Raw genomic sequence first — 17458 nt, forward strand, 5'->3', positions numbered from 1 at the left:
TAATAAATAAGGTAAAATTTTAAAATTTGCGCCACTTACAAAATACAAATGTGTATTTTTTTTTCAGCTATTTGATTTGAATGGATGATTGAGCTAGTTTCAAATAATGTCTTACACAAATAATGTTTTATGAAGTATTTTTAGTTTTCTACAAATTTGTTTTGTATGACATTTATTGTAACACTCAAATTAGATGGCAAGGAACATGGTTCACATATGATCTATATGAGGGTAGTACTACATATAAAGTTTTCTCAATGAATCTTCTAAGGGTGCAGTTTGTATAGAGCCGAGGCTCTAAACAAACAAAGTAAAGCGTACCTTCAAAGAGTATTAAGAAATGTGGTTTTAATACAGAAAATCTTTGTTTCATCGTTAATTATAAAATTTAAAGCTTAAAAAATAGCGTAGATCTAGCAGATCTATGAAAACTTGAAAATCTTGGAAATTGACGGTCTAAAATGCGTTACAAGTTGCACCATTTCTAAAACTTGAAATCGATTTTTTTTCTCATGTTTATGCATCTTGATGTCGAGATGATGAATTTGAAGATATATGGGCATCAAAATAACCTCTTCTAGTGAAATTTTTGAGGTGAGCTCTAATTTGATTGTTTAGAAACTGTCTATATAAACTTTTTCCGTCTTCTAATGTTAATTGGATGGAATAAGGGGTCCAGACTCCAGACCCGTTAAGCGATATTTTTGCACTTGGGATGAGTTTATGAGGGGTGTTGCCTTTGGATAAGAAAAAATTCCTCTAATTTTTCTTGCCCCTATGATGTGTGGGCCTTGCCAGTAATACCCTTGTTGGGCCTATGATGTGTGTGCCTTGCCAGTAATACCCTTGTTGGGCCTTCCAGATCACAACATGGGCCCATATAATCTTCCTAGGGCCTAATATCATATAATCTTTCTAGGACCTAATATTATGGCTACCACTGGTATTTCATATGGGCACCGCACCACGGTCCCATATAATCTTTCTAGGGCCTAATGTTATGGCTACCCCTGGTATTTCGTATGGGTACCGCATCTTTAAGAACCATGATTTTGGGTATGGATGAAATATGGTATTTAATAAAACAAAAGAAAATGGCCGAAAATGAAAAAGGGCAATCAATTTTGGAGGGTGATTGAAGTGTCTAGGAGCTCAAATTTTAATTTTATTTTGAAAGTAAACATTGGTATTTTGTAAAAGGGTGCAGTTTGTATAGAGCTAAGGCTCTAAACAATCAAATTTGAGCCCACCTTCAAATAGTATCAAGAAATATGGTTTCAGTGTCGAAAAGTTTTGTGATAGCCTTAAATTATATTTTCATTTTTAGTTATAAAATTTAAAGCTTAAAAAATAGTGTAGATCGATCAGATCTATAAAAACTTGAAAATCTTAAAAAGTGATGGTCGAAAAATGCGTTACAAGATGTCCTATGTCCAAAACTTGAAATTCATTTTTTTCTCATGTCCATGCATCTTGATGTCGAGATTGTTAATTTGATGATATTCGGGCATCAAAACGACCTATTCTAATGAATGTTTTGAAGTAGGCTCTAATTTGATTATTTAGAGCCTAGGGTATATATGAACTTTTCCCTTTTTTAAATGGTCCAGCTGACCTTAAATAGTTGGGGGAACTCTGATAGTGATGACACGTTTCTTACATGGACTCAAAAAATCCTCCTAGGTGGTTCCTTCGCCTGAGGGAGCAAGTGTACAACATTCTCTCGCAGGAGCATGCCATTCAAAATAGAGGTGTAAACCTCATCTCAAAATTTATCAATAATACCATCAGCATATACTATACACACCTCAAAATTTACCAATAATATGCATCACTAGACATTCCTCATGATATAAATCTGTGCATACTAATAATAAAGCCAAAAGATTCCATGTTCGTATAGGAGCATATTGTTCATTTAAGAGAAAGAGAGAGTTTGGGCACATTGAGAGAGAGAGAGAGAGAGAGAGATTGGGAATAGAGAGAGGGAGATCGAGAGTTTGGGATTTTAGAGAGAGTTTGGACAAAGATCTCGTTGAGAGAGAGTTTGGGATTTCGCAGAGAGTGAGAGTTTGGGTAGAGAGAGAGTTTGATTTATGTAGAGAGAGAAATGAGAGTTTGGAGAGATACAAAACTTTCATAGAGAACAATGAACATTTTGGTAGAGAGAGTGGAGAAACCCTAAAAGGAAAAGTTTTTGTACTTCCTATACATCATATAAGATATATTTCCGAGCCAGCCGTCCATTTTAGATCAATTAAGCTAGTCATCTGCTATGGATTCAACGTCTCAAAGTTTTTTTTTTTTTTAGCAAATTGTATGAATATGAAATTTGATACGTGACATCTTCTCGATGGGGCAAACTTATAAAAAATATTAAAAAGAATTTTTTGATAAAATATAATAACTAAAATACCTCATTGAAATTTTTAAGGATATTTTGGTCGTTATATTTTATTGATAATATTATTTTAATATTTATTTTATAAGTGTGAGTTTTGTATAAAAAATCCAAAAATAAAATAGTGTAGAGACGTGACATTGTGATCTGAGCCATCTCATGAATAAAAAACAGCCTATAAGTTTTGGGATTGTATACAATGAGACCGTTTACTTTTGAAATAGGGAGGTCACAATTAATTACAACTATCTGATGTGATATCTGATAGCTTGGATGTGTCAAAAAGTTCAAAAAAAATTCTTTAGACTTTGAGCTTGATCAATAAAATAAATACAACCACCTAATTTCGCATCCAATGGTCAATATTAATAGCAACCATTATGTAGAAAATGTCAAAGGTCTCATTTTATACTTTACCATAAGTTTTATGCTATCCCAGCCCCTTATTTGTTAAAATTCAAATATCTTCCCATTGTATCTGACACCCCACCCAGGCAAGTTAAGAAAAACCAGAAAGGAAATACGAATGAAGATGGGTGGCATGAACTTGGCCTGAACCAGAAAGAAAATCTGACCAAGAAATTGCAGTTGTTCTCTTGTCTCTAACAATATTTTTTAAACGTCTTACTCCTCTCTCTAAGCCCTATTTCGCTTTCTAGCAATCTTTCAACCACTTACCCATCTATCTATTTTTTTATCCACTTACCCTCTATCTCTCAGATCACTATTAGCAATCTTCTTTAAACCTCTTATCCCTCTTCTTCTAACATTTTTTTGAACCTCTTACATCCATCGCATAAGAACGAAAATCAAGAAATAAAAATCAAGTGAGAGATAAGGTGGTTCTACTAAATTTTGTTATAATGATGCTTCTGTTTCTTACTCTGATAAATTTGATAATCTTATGCTCATCCTCTTTTCGGCTCTCCATGTAGAATCGATTCACACAGGTTATATGTAAATCATGGCATAAGCTTCTCTAATTTTTCAAAATCCTCTCTCTGTATATATCGAAATAACTGCTTCTTGACACATTTGCCTTTGTATACATCGAAATAGCTTCTCCTGGACACATTTGTCTCTGTATACATCAAAATAGCTTTTCCTTCACACATTTGGCTTTGTATACATCGAAATAACTTCTCCTTACTTTATTTAAAAAATATTTGAATGAATCTCTCATGGCACCCTCTAGAAAGAGAGATGGTTTTCCAAAGGATAATCCCCGAATTTTATTTAAAAATATTTGAATATCTCCACGTTTATGTACACTCTGGGAGGGAATTTTTTAAATTTTAATCTCTGGTAGAAGATAACATTTGTGTGTAATCATTGCTAGTGGTTTGTTACGAGAATTGTAGATAGGGAGAATGGTTTGTTACCAGAATTGTAGATAGGGAGAAAATAACATGTATAATCCTGTAACTAAGAAGCACATCACTCTTCCAATATCTTATAGAAGACCTTGGTTATTATGAGCTTGAAATTAAAGCATTTTATTTTGATCATATCCAATATCTTATGGAAGATTTTGGTTATTGTGAGCTTGAAATCAAAGTATTTTATTTTGATCATTTTAATCAGATATTTAAAATAGTAGTTGAGATTAAAGCAATTTATTTTAATCATTTTAATAAGACATTTAAAATATTAGTTGAGATTAAAGCATTTTATTTTGATCATTGTAATCAGACATTTAAGATATTAGTTGAGAAATTTGGTGAGCGGATGCTATTCAGTTCATCCACTCGTCATTGGAAACATGTTAAAAGCTTGTTATCACCCACTGATTCCGTTAGTTCTTGGGAACATGTTAAAAGTTTTCTATCATGAATGTTTTAAAAAACGGTCCACTTGGCGCCTAGGCGGCCTGGACCAAAAATCCGCTTGCTTAGACCCAAGTGGCCCTGCACGAGCGGATGTACCTGGTAGGCACCCGAAGTTTTCTATCACTAATGTTTTAAAAAATGGTCCACTTGGCAACTAGGCAGCCTGGACCAAAAATCCGCCTGCTTAGACCCAAGTGGCCCTACACGGGCGGATGTACCTAGGTAAGCACCCGAAGTTTTCTATCACTAATGTTTTAAAAAACGGTCCACTTGGCGCCTAAGCGACTTGGACCAAAACTCCGTCCGTTTAAACCAAAGTGTCCCTACACGAGCGGATGTACCTGGGTAGGCACCTAGGTAAGCGCCCGGGTGCCTGCACGCCAAGCGGGCACCTAGGCAAGTGCCTTGGTGCCAGGTGCCTAGGCAGGTGAGGCAGGCACCTGGACGCTTAGGCAGGTGAGGCAAGCGCCTTGGCACCTAAACAGGTGAGGCAGGTGCTTGGGCGCCTAGGCAAGTGAGGCAGCAACATGGGCACCTAGGCAGGTGAGGCAGGCGCCTCGGTTCCAGGCGCCCCCCCATTCATGTAACCCATACCTTTTTTTGACTTGTGTTGGCAGAGGAAATTCATGCAACCCGTCCGACAAGGCAGGTGAGGTAGGACCTGAGTAAATTCATGCAACCCGTCCGACATCTTTTCTTGACTTGTGCAACCTACACCTTTTCATGTGAAGAATTTGTTCCAAATTATGCGTCTTCAAATCAATGGCACCAAGAGCCAGGCACGCAAATGGAACAAACGGAATCAATGGGTGATAGACAAGGCTTCAAAAAACGCTATACGACCTACCGGCGCTTAGCGCCTAGGCGGGTCTCCAAAACTTTGGGCGCCCCATAGTTTTAAGAAAACGAGAAACGCCTTACGTCCTTGGGCGTCCGACCAAGTACATTTGCCTCGTGCCCCTGGCACCAAGGCGCATGGCGCCTGGCACCCGCTTGGCGCCCAGATACTTTCCTATAAGTTTTATGCTATCACAACCCCTTATTTGTTAAAATTAAAAAATATTTTCATTGTATCCCGACAACCCCACCCAGATCAAAAATATTTTCATTGTATCCCGACAACCCCACCCAGACCAAGTCAACAAAACCAGAAAGGAAATACCAATGAAGATGGGTGGCGTGAACTTGGCCTGAACCAGAAAGAAAATACACCAAATAATTGCAGCTGTTCTCTTGTCTTTAATAATCTTCTTTAAACGTCTTACCCCTCTCTCTAAGCTCTATCTCTCTTTCTAACCATCTTTCAACCACTTATCCCTCTACCTCTCTATTTCTTATATCACCCTAGCAATTTTTTTTAAACCTAGTGTCCCTCTTCTTCTAACATTCTTCTTTGAACCTCTTACAACTATAGCAGAAGGACGAAAAACAAGAAAGAGATAGGGTGGTTCTAATAAAATTTGTTGTAATGATGCTTCTGTTTCTTACTCTGATAAACTTGATAATCTTATTCACATCCTTTTTTCAACTCTCCATGTAGAATTGATTCACACACTTGATAATCTTATTCACATCCTTTTTTCAACTCTCCATGTAGAATTGATTCACACAGGTTTAAATATGTGTAAATCATGGCACAAACTTCTCTAATTTTTCGAAATCCTCCCTTTCTTCCACCCTGCCTTCTGTTCGTTCCATTTGCATGTCTAGCTCTTGGTGCCATTGATTTGAAGACGCATAATTTGGAATAAATTCCTCGCACAAGTTAGGAAAAGGTGTGGGTTAGGTGAATGTCCTCTGTCAGTACAAGTCAGGAAAAGGTATGGGTTACATGAATGGGATGATTGCATGAATTTCCTCTACCAGCACAAGACAGGAAAAAGTGTGGGTTGTCCTCTGCTAGCACAAGTTAGGAAAAGGTGTGGATTGTCCTCTGCCAGCACAAGTCAAGAAAAGGTGTGGGTTGTCCTTTGCCAGCACAAGTTAGAAAAAGGTGCGGGTTACATGAATGGGACGGATTGCATGAATTTCCTCTGCCAGTACGAGTCAAGAAAAGGTGTGGGTTGTACTCTACCAGCACAAGTCAGGAAAAGGTGTGGGTTGTCCTCTGCTAGCACAAAGTCACGAAAAGGTGTGGGTTACATGAATGTTACGGGTTGCATGAATGTCCTTTTCCAGCACAAGTCAGGAAAAGTGTGGATTACATGAATGGGACGATTGAGTGTGCTTGACAAGTCAGGAAAACTTCTTAGTTTCTTTTGAATCTTTCATCATGTTAGAAGTGAATGTGAATTTTGTCATAATTTTTTTTGAGGATATCCAATGTATTAAAAAACGGTTCACATGTTAGAAGTGAATGTGAAATTTGTCAGAATGTTTTTTGAGGATATGATATCTCATTAGTCAATTTTCTCTTTTTTCCCCTCTCTATCTGCAATACCTCACTAGTTATGCTAATGAATGAGTAAATAATTTGTGGATGCAATTTAGTGTGTCAAACGTTTTATTATCATGTCCATCCACACTAATTTAATGTTTGTGCACATTACGTATGCGTGTACGTGGCTTAAGTGTATAGATATAATTCAAACATTTTAGACCATGATTAGGTCATTCACTTGTAAGGAGTTTAGTTATTTTGTATGTAAATCTAACTATAGTGAATCAATTCATAGTTAAAAGCTGCTAAGATCATACATCCATAAGTGGAAGCACCCAATAATGCAAAAGTTGGGAGTGTTATTTCTTACTTTTATCAATCAACTGATGCATTCTCAAAAATAAAATTGCAATAGACACAATAAGTTTGTCCTGCATTTTGTATTAGGTAGGTGCTGTTATGGACTTATTTGTTTTCAGTTCAATAACTGAGACAAGGTTCAGAGCTTTCTTGTGAAAATCATCAGCCGATGTGCATGTTGAATATGCCATTCTTAAGGTATGTAAATGATTCATTAGTACGTTTCTGCAGCCACATGCAATCATACCAAGTATTTGGTCCTATGTCAAGGCTGCCCAATATCCATCAAGACTTGACCACCCTTGATGAAAGTCATTACAAAGAGATCGCGTGAGGATTATGAATATAGAGCAACATATTTGAGGAATTGAAGAATAAAAAATAGAGTAAGTAGGTTAAAAGTTAGGATGGAGGATGGAGAGTAACAAATGGGATGGATACTTTTTGTCTGCTTAGTTTCAATTTTGCTATTCTACTGGTGCTGATTGGGTTTTTGACATTCTATGGGTGACTTATGGGTAAAAAATACATATTTTTATCTAGTAAGAGATAGATATGGCCCAGTCACAATGAATGTGGTCCATAATAAGAGATTTTTATACTCAACAATTTGAAATAATATGGTCTAAGAAGAATATGGGTGAATCTTCCCAATATATTCTGAGGTATTAGTGTTCACTCTTGGATCATCGGCACTATATCATTTCTCACTATTTCTATCCATGTTGTTTAGGTCTTCCCCTTGTCCCTTTAGAACCTTACATTTGAACCAAATCACACATTCTAACCGATGTTGTATTGGGTCTACGCTGCACATATCCAGCACACCTAAGTCTAGTTTCCGTTATCTTATCGCTTGTTGAAGCCACACGTAGGTTCCTTTCAATGTATTCATTCTGAGTTCTATCATTTCTTGTCTTGCCACTCATAATTAGTATACAAGATTCGAGAAGTTCAGAATGTCATGCTGTTATTTAATTTTTTTGAGGCCCTTGTAGAAGGATCTGAAACATACAGGTCGGTACATATATGCATATGCATATATTCTGGTAGGAATTATCACATATGCTTGCATGTGTAGTTACCATATACATTATATGCACATGCGGATCTGTAGATATATCAGCATATGTATATGTAATACATGCTCATGAGTGTTATAAAGAAAACATAATTATCTGTACAACAACAACAATCAAATGATGTGTATACAAGTCATCTGGGTGTATAAATTGATGGGATATCGCGACAAAACTAGATGGCTTCTTCAGTTAAATGTGTCCAATATAGGATACTGTCTACTAACATCTTGTAATGAATATCGAGCTAGGGAAAACAAAATGCCTCACCTTTCATCTATGCGACATGCTCCTTGGTATGTCTTAGGTCTTGTGTAAACCTAATATTAAGTTCCTCCAGGTAAATGTATCTATAGGTCCAACAAGATGAGGGTTCTTCCAAATTGTGAATTTTCATGGTAAGGGCCCATGGCCTCTGCTATAAACAGATTTTGTGGCAACTGGATGGAGAGAAAGTAGTTCACATTTTAGTCACCTCAAATATACAAATAATTTACACAATGAACATTCTTCATCTAGAATGGTGATATGCATCTCAAACACTTCTGTACAAGAAAAAAAAGGCACAAAACCATTGGCATTTGGAATTAGAGGAGGCCTTCCCAGTTTTATTTTCTGAGAATTACTGACTTTAGTATTGATAGTAAAGAACTTTGCAAAATTTCAGGCCGAACCATGGGGAAATGCCAAATTACAAGTTTCTCTTCGCCTTGAAGTGAAAAGAAAACACAAAGTGCCATGGCTAAGGTGAGGGCCTGTTATTTACACAAACATTGTTGCTAGCACCTTCCTTTTCTAAGCAGCTACTGTGAGTTAGCTATGCACCAAATATGTTTGTAAGAGATTTATAAGTTGTGAGATCTCTTGTAGATATGTTCAAAGTTCAAACAATTGTTTCAGGTTCCAAGTGCAGTTGGCCTGCCGAGATGTCCATCGAATGACATTCTTGGAGTCGTCTTCCACCCCAAGTGATATCTCCCAGAAAAATCAAGTAGTGTCAGGCTCTCTAACAGGACAAAACTCCAATAAGCCTTGAAAATGATAGCAGACATCCGAATAATCCATGTATATGCTACCCACACCCTACGGGCCCTGGTTGCATAGAGAGCAACTGTTGAAGTTTAGTTTGATTGCCTAGTTTAGGGGGATTGCCAAAGATTGAAAACTATTATTTTCCCTTTTTCTTTTTAATATAATGGGAGTTTCACTTGAGCATAAATCAATCTACTCGTATGTGACAGTGGTACATTGAAAATATGCAACAAATGCCAAAATTTGACCTTTTCCTGGTTTCTTAACAATCATATGACTAACATAGGGGCCACATTTTTTGGAGTTTGAGTTTCTAAAGTTGAAATTATTCTTTTCACTGTTCTAGCCCAATTTGTGGTTCAATCAATATGCCATTTTATAACAAAGGGGTTTGGAGTTTGAGTTTCTAAAGCCGAAATTACCATATTTTTTATGTTTCATTAATTTCTTCTTTTCATTGTTCTAGCTCAATTTGTGGTTCAATCAATATGCTATTTTATTGATGGGCATGTGACTTAAGCTGAGGTTTAGGGTCTGAACCCTATATTTGATATATTTTCACATTTATCCTTGTTATATTTGATGTGTTTCACATTTATCTAAAAAGTGAAATTGAAGTAGTGTTTAAACCCAAACGAGCTACCCAAGAAGGCTATAAAGACAACGTTATAATTTTCCTCTATTATATATTATATTGTAGGTAATCGTCTCAGACAAGAAACCTGTGGTTCCAACTGATTCCCATTCACCGGATCGCGAATTTTTTAACACAAATAACTGAACAAAATGGACACACAAACAATAAATGCAAAAGCTTGTCCACTTAATTCCATTTTTTCTATTGTGCTGATGTTGATTGGGGCTTGATTGTTCATGTATAATTTATGTTTAAAAGAATCATATCCATCTAGTACAAGATAGATATGGTCCAGTGACAATGAATGTTGCCCATACTAACGGATTGTTTATTCTCTAAAACTTGAATAAATGCGACCCAGTCATGTATAAAAGCAGAATAAGGGTGAATCTTTCTTATATGATCTGGGTATCAGTGTACACTCTTGGATATTGAAAAAAGAAAGAGATATTGGGAGCTTCTAGTGGACAAGAATGCCATTATAAGTGCTGCCATAGTACTTCTTGCTTCTCAGAGTTCCATTTTCTTGGTCATTTTCTTAGTGGAATTGAGAAAGCTCTTTTGGTTTAGGAAAGATTTAGCAATTAAATTTAACAGAATACACAACATCAGAGCAGGGGATAATCAGACTCTAATAATGCAAAGATGCATTTGGATGGACTTGATGAGGGGAGATGATCAAGGCCGATACGACATTCCCGAAGTCCATGAGACCAGAGTCCCACATAAAATTTCCATTCATTACCCACTTTGAAATGACTTAGACATTGTCAAATTGTTTGGTGCCTAGGAAGTTGGTAGTTCAACTGGAACAAATGATGTAATTTGGAGACATCATGAGATAAAACAGAATTAATGGACAAGGATTGGAGAAGTTCAAAGAGTGATTCTCAAAGGATGGCTATTATTTAACTTTTATGAGTTCCCATAGAAAGGAACTGAAAGTTATGTGCAGATATGCATATGCTTGATGCTTGCAGTTACGAGCGCAAATGTGTTTACGATGAAAATTTGACACAGCTTTCGATTAAGATCTCTTGAGTTTTAACATCTTAAACTAATTAAAAAGATGTAAATAAAGTGGTAGAGAAAGTGGGACAGATCGAATTCAGATCTGAGGTCAGATTTTCACGAAAACGAGCAGATCTACTCTTAGGTCTGTGGTAGAGCTAGCATGATCCAGAGCATTAAAATGCGGTTTTTAAAACAAGTTAACATATCAAAAATAAATAAAATAAAATAAATAGTGAAAAGAAAAAGAAAGAGAGAGGAAGAAATAATACCAAATGACACCGGATGGCTCGGGATTCCCGAGCCTTCGAGAGCGCGCCCGTATCAGAACTGGTCAATACTCATGACTCATTACAATAATCAACACTCAACACTCAGCACCAAGAGGCAAAAGACTTCAGTCGTCATCATTCATCATCAGAAGGAATATCAATAGGGCAAGCCTCATTATATGTATCAGAGTCGAGGACATCATCATCAGAGTCATCTCTCTCTTCAATATAATGCTCGTCATCCTCAGTTTCTTCTTAATCTGCCTCTTCCCCCTCCTCTTCTTCTACTATCCTCTTACTAGTATGTGCAGTCTGTGCAGATGAGGCCCTGGGAGTCTTGGCTGCTCTACTTTTTTCTTTGTGCTTCTCTGAACTCAAATATTGTATAATTTCCTCTCTGGTAGCCTTAAGAACATTTTTACATAGAGCAACATCCTCCTTAATATTGACAAGGTGTTTTTTAAACCGGTAAATGCCCCCATTAGTTTCCTTTCCACAATAATTACATTTAATATGATTTTTATCACTTGGATTCGGGTTATAACCATACTTCCAACCCGGATCACCACTCCGACTAGAACCTGGAAAAAATACTTCAATAGAACAAGGTTTATTTTCATATTTTTCTGGTTCTTCTAAATTCAGAAGATGTCTAATCTCATCTCGAACTGCGTCAGGAACCTTTGTACAAGAAGTAACGTTACCTCTAATATTAGCAAGGTATTTTTTGAATTGGCTAATACCCACATTGGTATCTTTTTCACAAAAATTACACCTTATACATTTTTTATTATTTGGATTTGGGTTGTACCCAAACTTTCAACCCGGATAACTTTTTCTAGAAGTAGCAGAAATAGATCTATGACAAGGATTTTGTTCTTGTTCTTGTTTTTGTTTTACATAACTTATATATTACTTAATCTGATAACTGATAGCTTATGGAACATTTTTACAAGGGGCAACATCCCGTTTAATACTGGCAATATGTTTTTTAAAGCGGTTTATGCCTCATTTTGTATTTTTTTTCACAAAAATTGCATTTAACGCAATTTTTGTCATTTGGATTAGGGTTGTATTTATATTTTCAAACCAGATCTCCACTCCGACTAAATCCTGAAGAAAACAACTCAAAATAAAACAAACAATCTAAAAAATAAAGGTTTGTTTTTTGGAGGTTTCTTTATCTCTAAATGGGGTTATTGTGGGTTTAGGTTTCAAATTAACCTAAAACCTATCGTTCCAATCTTTTATATCTTGAAAAAAAAAAGAAAAAGAAAAACAAAAAAAATTTACTTTTCTACCTCTGGACAGGGCGCAAGCCTTGGGCGGCCGCCCAAGGCTGGGTGCTGGGCAGTTGCCTAGGCAGGTTTCGTATCGCCTAGGGACCATTGGCTGCCTTGGCCTGAGCGATGCGCCCAAGCCTTCTGGACCGCCTAGGTGCTCAGCAGTCCCTTTTTTTTGAACAATGGTCAACTTGGCCGGATGCCGTGGCATGTGGACGAATGGGTTTTATCATTGGCAATGTGATTGTCGTATGTCACAAAAAGCATGTCACAATGGTAATTAGGACACCCTATCTTCTCTAACTAATACACTATTTCTTCTCTAACTAATATGCCATTTCATTGCTTGGAATGTGACTTCAGCTAGTAACACTCGTTCGGGGTGCAATGTCTGGTTTGGGGCAATGCCTGTATATATTGTGATGTTCCTTTTCTCTTGAGCACTTCAATGAAGTGTAATATATGTGTTTGTCCTGCATGTGCTCTATTGTAGTATATATTGCATGCTTGTGAATGTTTTAAGAAGATGAATTTTGGGGTTTGAATTGACAATCTGGAATTAAAGGACAGGTTCCTATGGATGCATTTGTATTATGAACCCAATCCCTCATCTGTTGTCAAGAGATAGTAGATGAAAACATATGGATGTTGTAAACTATTCTCCTATATGTTTGTAGCACTTGATATCTGGTGTTGATTATCCCTTATGGTCTACTATGGGAGCGTAAAAGGCTTGCCCTACCAGGGGCATGAAATTTTTTTCATCACATTTATTGCTCATTTTCTCACTGGTTTTGGATTTCTAGTTTGGGGTCATCATAAGTGGATGAAATATCTTCATCTAACGATTGCAAAATGATTGACAAATTATAACCTGTTCATTGTATTTGTAAAGCATCTCATGAACTAGAAACTTATGAGGCTTATATGAGGTTATAGTGGCTGATTGTGGATTACTTTCTCGTTGCTTCCCCTTATTACCGAAAGATTCTACTTAGTGTGGCACTCTTATAAATGGCACTCTTATGAAAAAACTATTTGATTCCTCTGTTGACCCCTCTTCCGTTAGCGATTTCCTACTCGAATTTATGTATCGGTTTTCTCCCTTCCTAGGTTTTTATAACTTCTCTACAAAATTACAAATAATCCTCAAGACAAGACGTTTTATGCAAGTTACCTCCAACTAAACTTTTTTTCTCACTTTTTTCCCCAAATACATTTTTCTAGCAAAATACTTCCAAGTAAAAAAAAGTACATTTTTTTTGACAAAAATATCCTTTTTCGTATAAAAATTTAATTTTGGCCGGACATTCACGTGGGCTTACATGGACCGCCATACTGCTCTTTGACATTGCCGGATCCCGTTAAACTAAAAAAAGTGTCGGACCGCTCTTTGACATTGCCGGACCGCACTTTAGGCTTGTTGCCAGACTGTATGGGCTTCTTGTCGGACCGCATGGGCCTATTGTCGGACTGCTCTTTGGCAATGCCGGACCGCATGGGCTTATTACGGGACTATTCTTTATCAGTGCCATTTGTAATCGGGAGAAGTTTATATAGAGCCGAGGCACTAAACAATCAAATTAAAGTCTACCTCAAAAATTTAACAAGAGATTGTTTTGATGCCCAAATATCTTCAAATTGATTATCTTGACATCAATATTCATGGACATGAGAAAAAAATGGATTTCAAGTTTTGGAAATAATGTATTTTGTAATGCACTTTTGGATAGTCAATTTCCAAGATTTTCAAGTTTTCATAGATTTGTCAATCTACAGTATTTTTTAAGCTTTAAAATTTATAAATAAATATAAAAATACATTTTAAGGCTATCACAAAGATTTCCAATGTTAAAATCATATTTTTCGATACTATCTGAAGGTAGACTCTAATTTGATTGTTTAGAACCTAGGCTCTATACATTGCAATTTTCCCTCCATATATTGCTTCTAATTTGGAAACCCATACTTTTATGTGATGTATTGTCACTTAAGACTTTTTTTTCTTTTTCTTTTTTGCTTTTTTGAATTGGTATATTCTTCTTCGTCATCAACTTCATCTTCTTTTTCTTTATGGGTTTCGGAGCACCTCCTCTCTCTCTGTCCTTCATCATCAACCCTACCGACCCTCCTGCTGCGGTTTCGGAGATGGCGAGAGTGTACCCTTTTGCGGTAAGGATGCAAGTACGCAATTTTACTTTGTAAGTTATTGCCTCGTTAGGAAAAGAGCTTGGGCTTAATTGGTTAGCCCTTGACAACATGCAACACTACATCCTAGGTTTAATTTTTATGAAGGTAGGATGCTACATCCTAGGCTCGATTCTTATCAAGGTAGGGCCCTTTGGCCACTAACATACCCAAACTTACCTAAAAAAAAAAAAACCCAAAAAAAAAAAGTTGTTGCCTTATCCAAATGTCCCATTGACTTATCCAAAACTGACTTACCCTAAAACTTACCCAAAACTTGACTTACCCAAAAAAAAAAAGTTGTTGCCTTGTCCAAGTATTTTCTTACAAGAATTATTATTTCTAAAAATTATGGAAATATCAGTTATATTTCCTGTTAATATGAAAATGCCTAAAACTTTTCGTTATTATCTAGATGTTCGTTTTTTCAACTTCATAACACTTTTTTAAAAAAGACAAAACTGCTCATTTTTCAGTTTCTGAAAAATCCAAGTTTTTTAATTTTCGGTTTTTCCACAACCGAAATTTTTTCAGTTATTACTTGTAACTCGGCATTTTTTTTTAAAAAAGAAATAATACAAAAATATATATATATATATATATATATATATATATATATATATATATATATATATATATATATATATATATATATATATATATATATAATACACTACCTATTTTTATCACTAGTACTCAAATAGTATAGTAGTAAGAGCATATGTTTTTCTTGAAGAAGTTTGGTATCAAATCCTGCCCATTTCATAATGGATTTTTTTTTTATTTTAATAAAAAGAAAAAGTTTATATAAAGTTGCAACCTTAACATGTAGAATTACAGGTGCACCTAAAAAATCCATCATAAAAAGTTGTTTGGATGTTGGAAAACCCTTGAATTGATCATTTCAACATCGAGATATATGTATATGAAAAGAAAAAATTATTTCGAGTTTGCGAAATAGTGTATCTTGCAATACATTATCTAGATTGTCCATTTTCAAGATTTTCTTGTGTTCATAGATCTACTTGATTTGAACCATTTTTAGAGTTTAAGATTTTATAATTAGAATGACAATAGATTCTCCAGCCATCCTAAGAAATTTATATACCAAAATTGCATTTATGATAAAATTTAGAGGTGAGCCTTAATTGGATTGTTTAAAGTTGCAATTTTATGCATACCACACCCTTAATAAAATAAACAACATCTATTTTTTATTAAAAAAAATTAGATTGCGTATGAAGTGTAGATACATGATAATCCAAAAGCGACACCCATTCCATGATGAGGCTTTTTTCGTTTTTATTTTTAATAAAATAAAAAGGGTGCAGTTGGTATACAGATGCATCCGTAGCTGTAGAGGTAAGGTGCACTTTCAAGTTTTATCAAGGTATATAAGTTTGATGTAAAATGTTCTTAAGATTATCTTAAAATCTATTTTTATATCTAATTATAAAATTTTAAATTTCAAAATTGGTTAAAATCAAGTTGATCTATAAACATATGAAAATATTGAAAATGGATTGTGTAGATGTTGTAAAATGCATTATTTTTTAGACTTTAAATCTTTTTATTTTTCATGGTCATACATCTCGATGTCGAGATGATCAATCAAAGGGTTTTTCAATATTAAAACTACCTTTTTCGATGGATTTTTGAGGTGTATATGTAGTTCTACATTATAAGGTTGTATCCTTATATAATTTTTTGCCAAATAAAAAATATCCATTTTTTATTGAAAAATTAGATTGCATATGGGGGGATATGAAAGTGTAGAGGCATGCATGATAACCAAAAAGCCAATTCAACTCAAAGTTTAAATATTTGGGCATACATAATATTGATATTTAAAAAATTCGATTTTTGAAAAATCGAAAATTAAAAAAATTTAGATTTTGAAAAATCGAAAATTAAAAAAATTCAGTTTTTGAAAAATCGAAAATTAAAAAATTTGGTTTTTCAAAAACTGAAAATTGGTAGTTTCGTCTTTTTAAATAAATTGTTATGAAATTGAAAAAACAGACATTTGTGTAATAACATAAAGTTTCAAGTATTTTCGTAATAACAAAAAGTATAACAGATATTTATGTAATTTTCCCTAATATCATAAATAACCTTAGTACACGTGTAGTAAATTTTATCCATCATTAAGTGTAAGAATTTTTTCACACCAATGAATCACGATGCATATTTTTCACACCAATGAATCATGATGCATATTTTCATACCAATTGGCTGCTAATTAGTTAACTGTTACTTAGTATGAAAATATTCTAACACCTAACCAAACGTAGATTTGAGTCAATTAGGAGTGTAATTTGGGTTGTTTTTCAACTGTGTTATCGTAGTTGGACCTGCTATAGAACTGGTGAAGGGAGTAGTTTGATTAAATTTCGTTTGATTAATAGTTGGTTTAGTTAAACTCTTATCTAGGAGGGCATAGTTTTGAACGATTAAAATATGGCAGCTTTACACCTTATGGAAAGATGAATGTAATTTTAGTGTCGAAAACTCTTATTATTGCTTAAAAAATGAAAATCAATATCTATGTTTAATTACGTAATTTAAAAATGATGTGTATGGGGCAGATGTTAAATACTTGAAAAACTTAAAAATAGATGGTTGAGTTAATATATTACAATATATTATTTTCAGATTTGAAATTGTTGGAAAACGTGGCCTACCCTTTTCTCTCAGGAATTTTTAATAATGGCACAACAGTCGTATTCTAGCATATGTGAAATCTCATGTGGTTAATATTACGCAATGTGATATTCTTAGATTCAATTTTTAGCTTTAATAAGTTGTAATATTGGAGGGAGAACCCAATGTCGTTGGATGGAAAACCCAGTTGTGTGTTTAAGTTCATTATGAAATTTTTTTTTTCTATGTTATAGATATGCAAAATTTATTTAATTCAGATTATTTATTGCCAAATTATAAGAATGCTTGGATAACATCAATATTATGTACGCATTAGTAGACTA

The 17458-nt window shown here is 34.9% G+C and overlaps 1 long non-coding RNA gene across 1 annotated transcript; it reads left to right on the forward strand.

The window, feature by feature from the left end:
* The first annotated feature begins 3332 nt into the window (after nt 1–3332).
* Nucleotides 3333–9238, forward strand: LOC148781076 (uncharacterized). The gene is made up of 3 exons (XR_016060080.1): nt 3333–6323; nt 8717–8796; nt 8950–9238. It is a non-coding gene; the product is annotated as an uncharacterized LOC148781076 (long non-coding RNA).
* Nucleotides 9239–17458: the final 8220 nt, after the last annotated feature.

The sequence above is a fragment of the Amborella trichopoda genome, chromosome 8 (assembly GCF_054954075.1).
Source record: "Amborella trichopoda isolate Santa Cruz 75 chromosome 8, AtrichopodaSantaCruz75HAP2 v2.0, whole genome shotgun sequence".
Classification (NCBI taxonomy): Eukaryota; Viridiplantae; Streptophyta; class Magnoliopsida; order Amborellales; family Amborellaceae; genus Amborella; species Amborella trichopoda.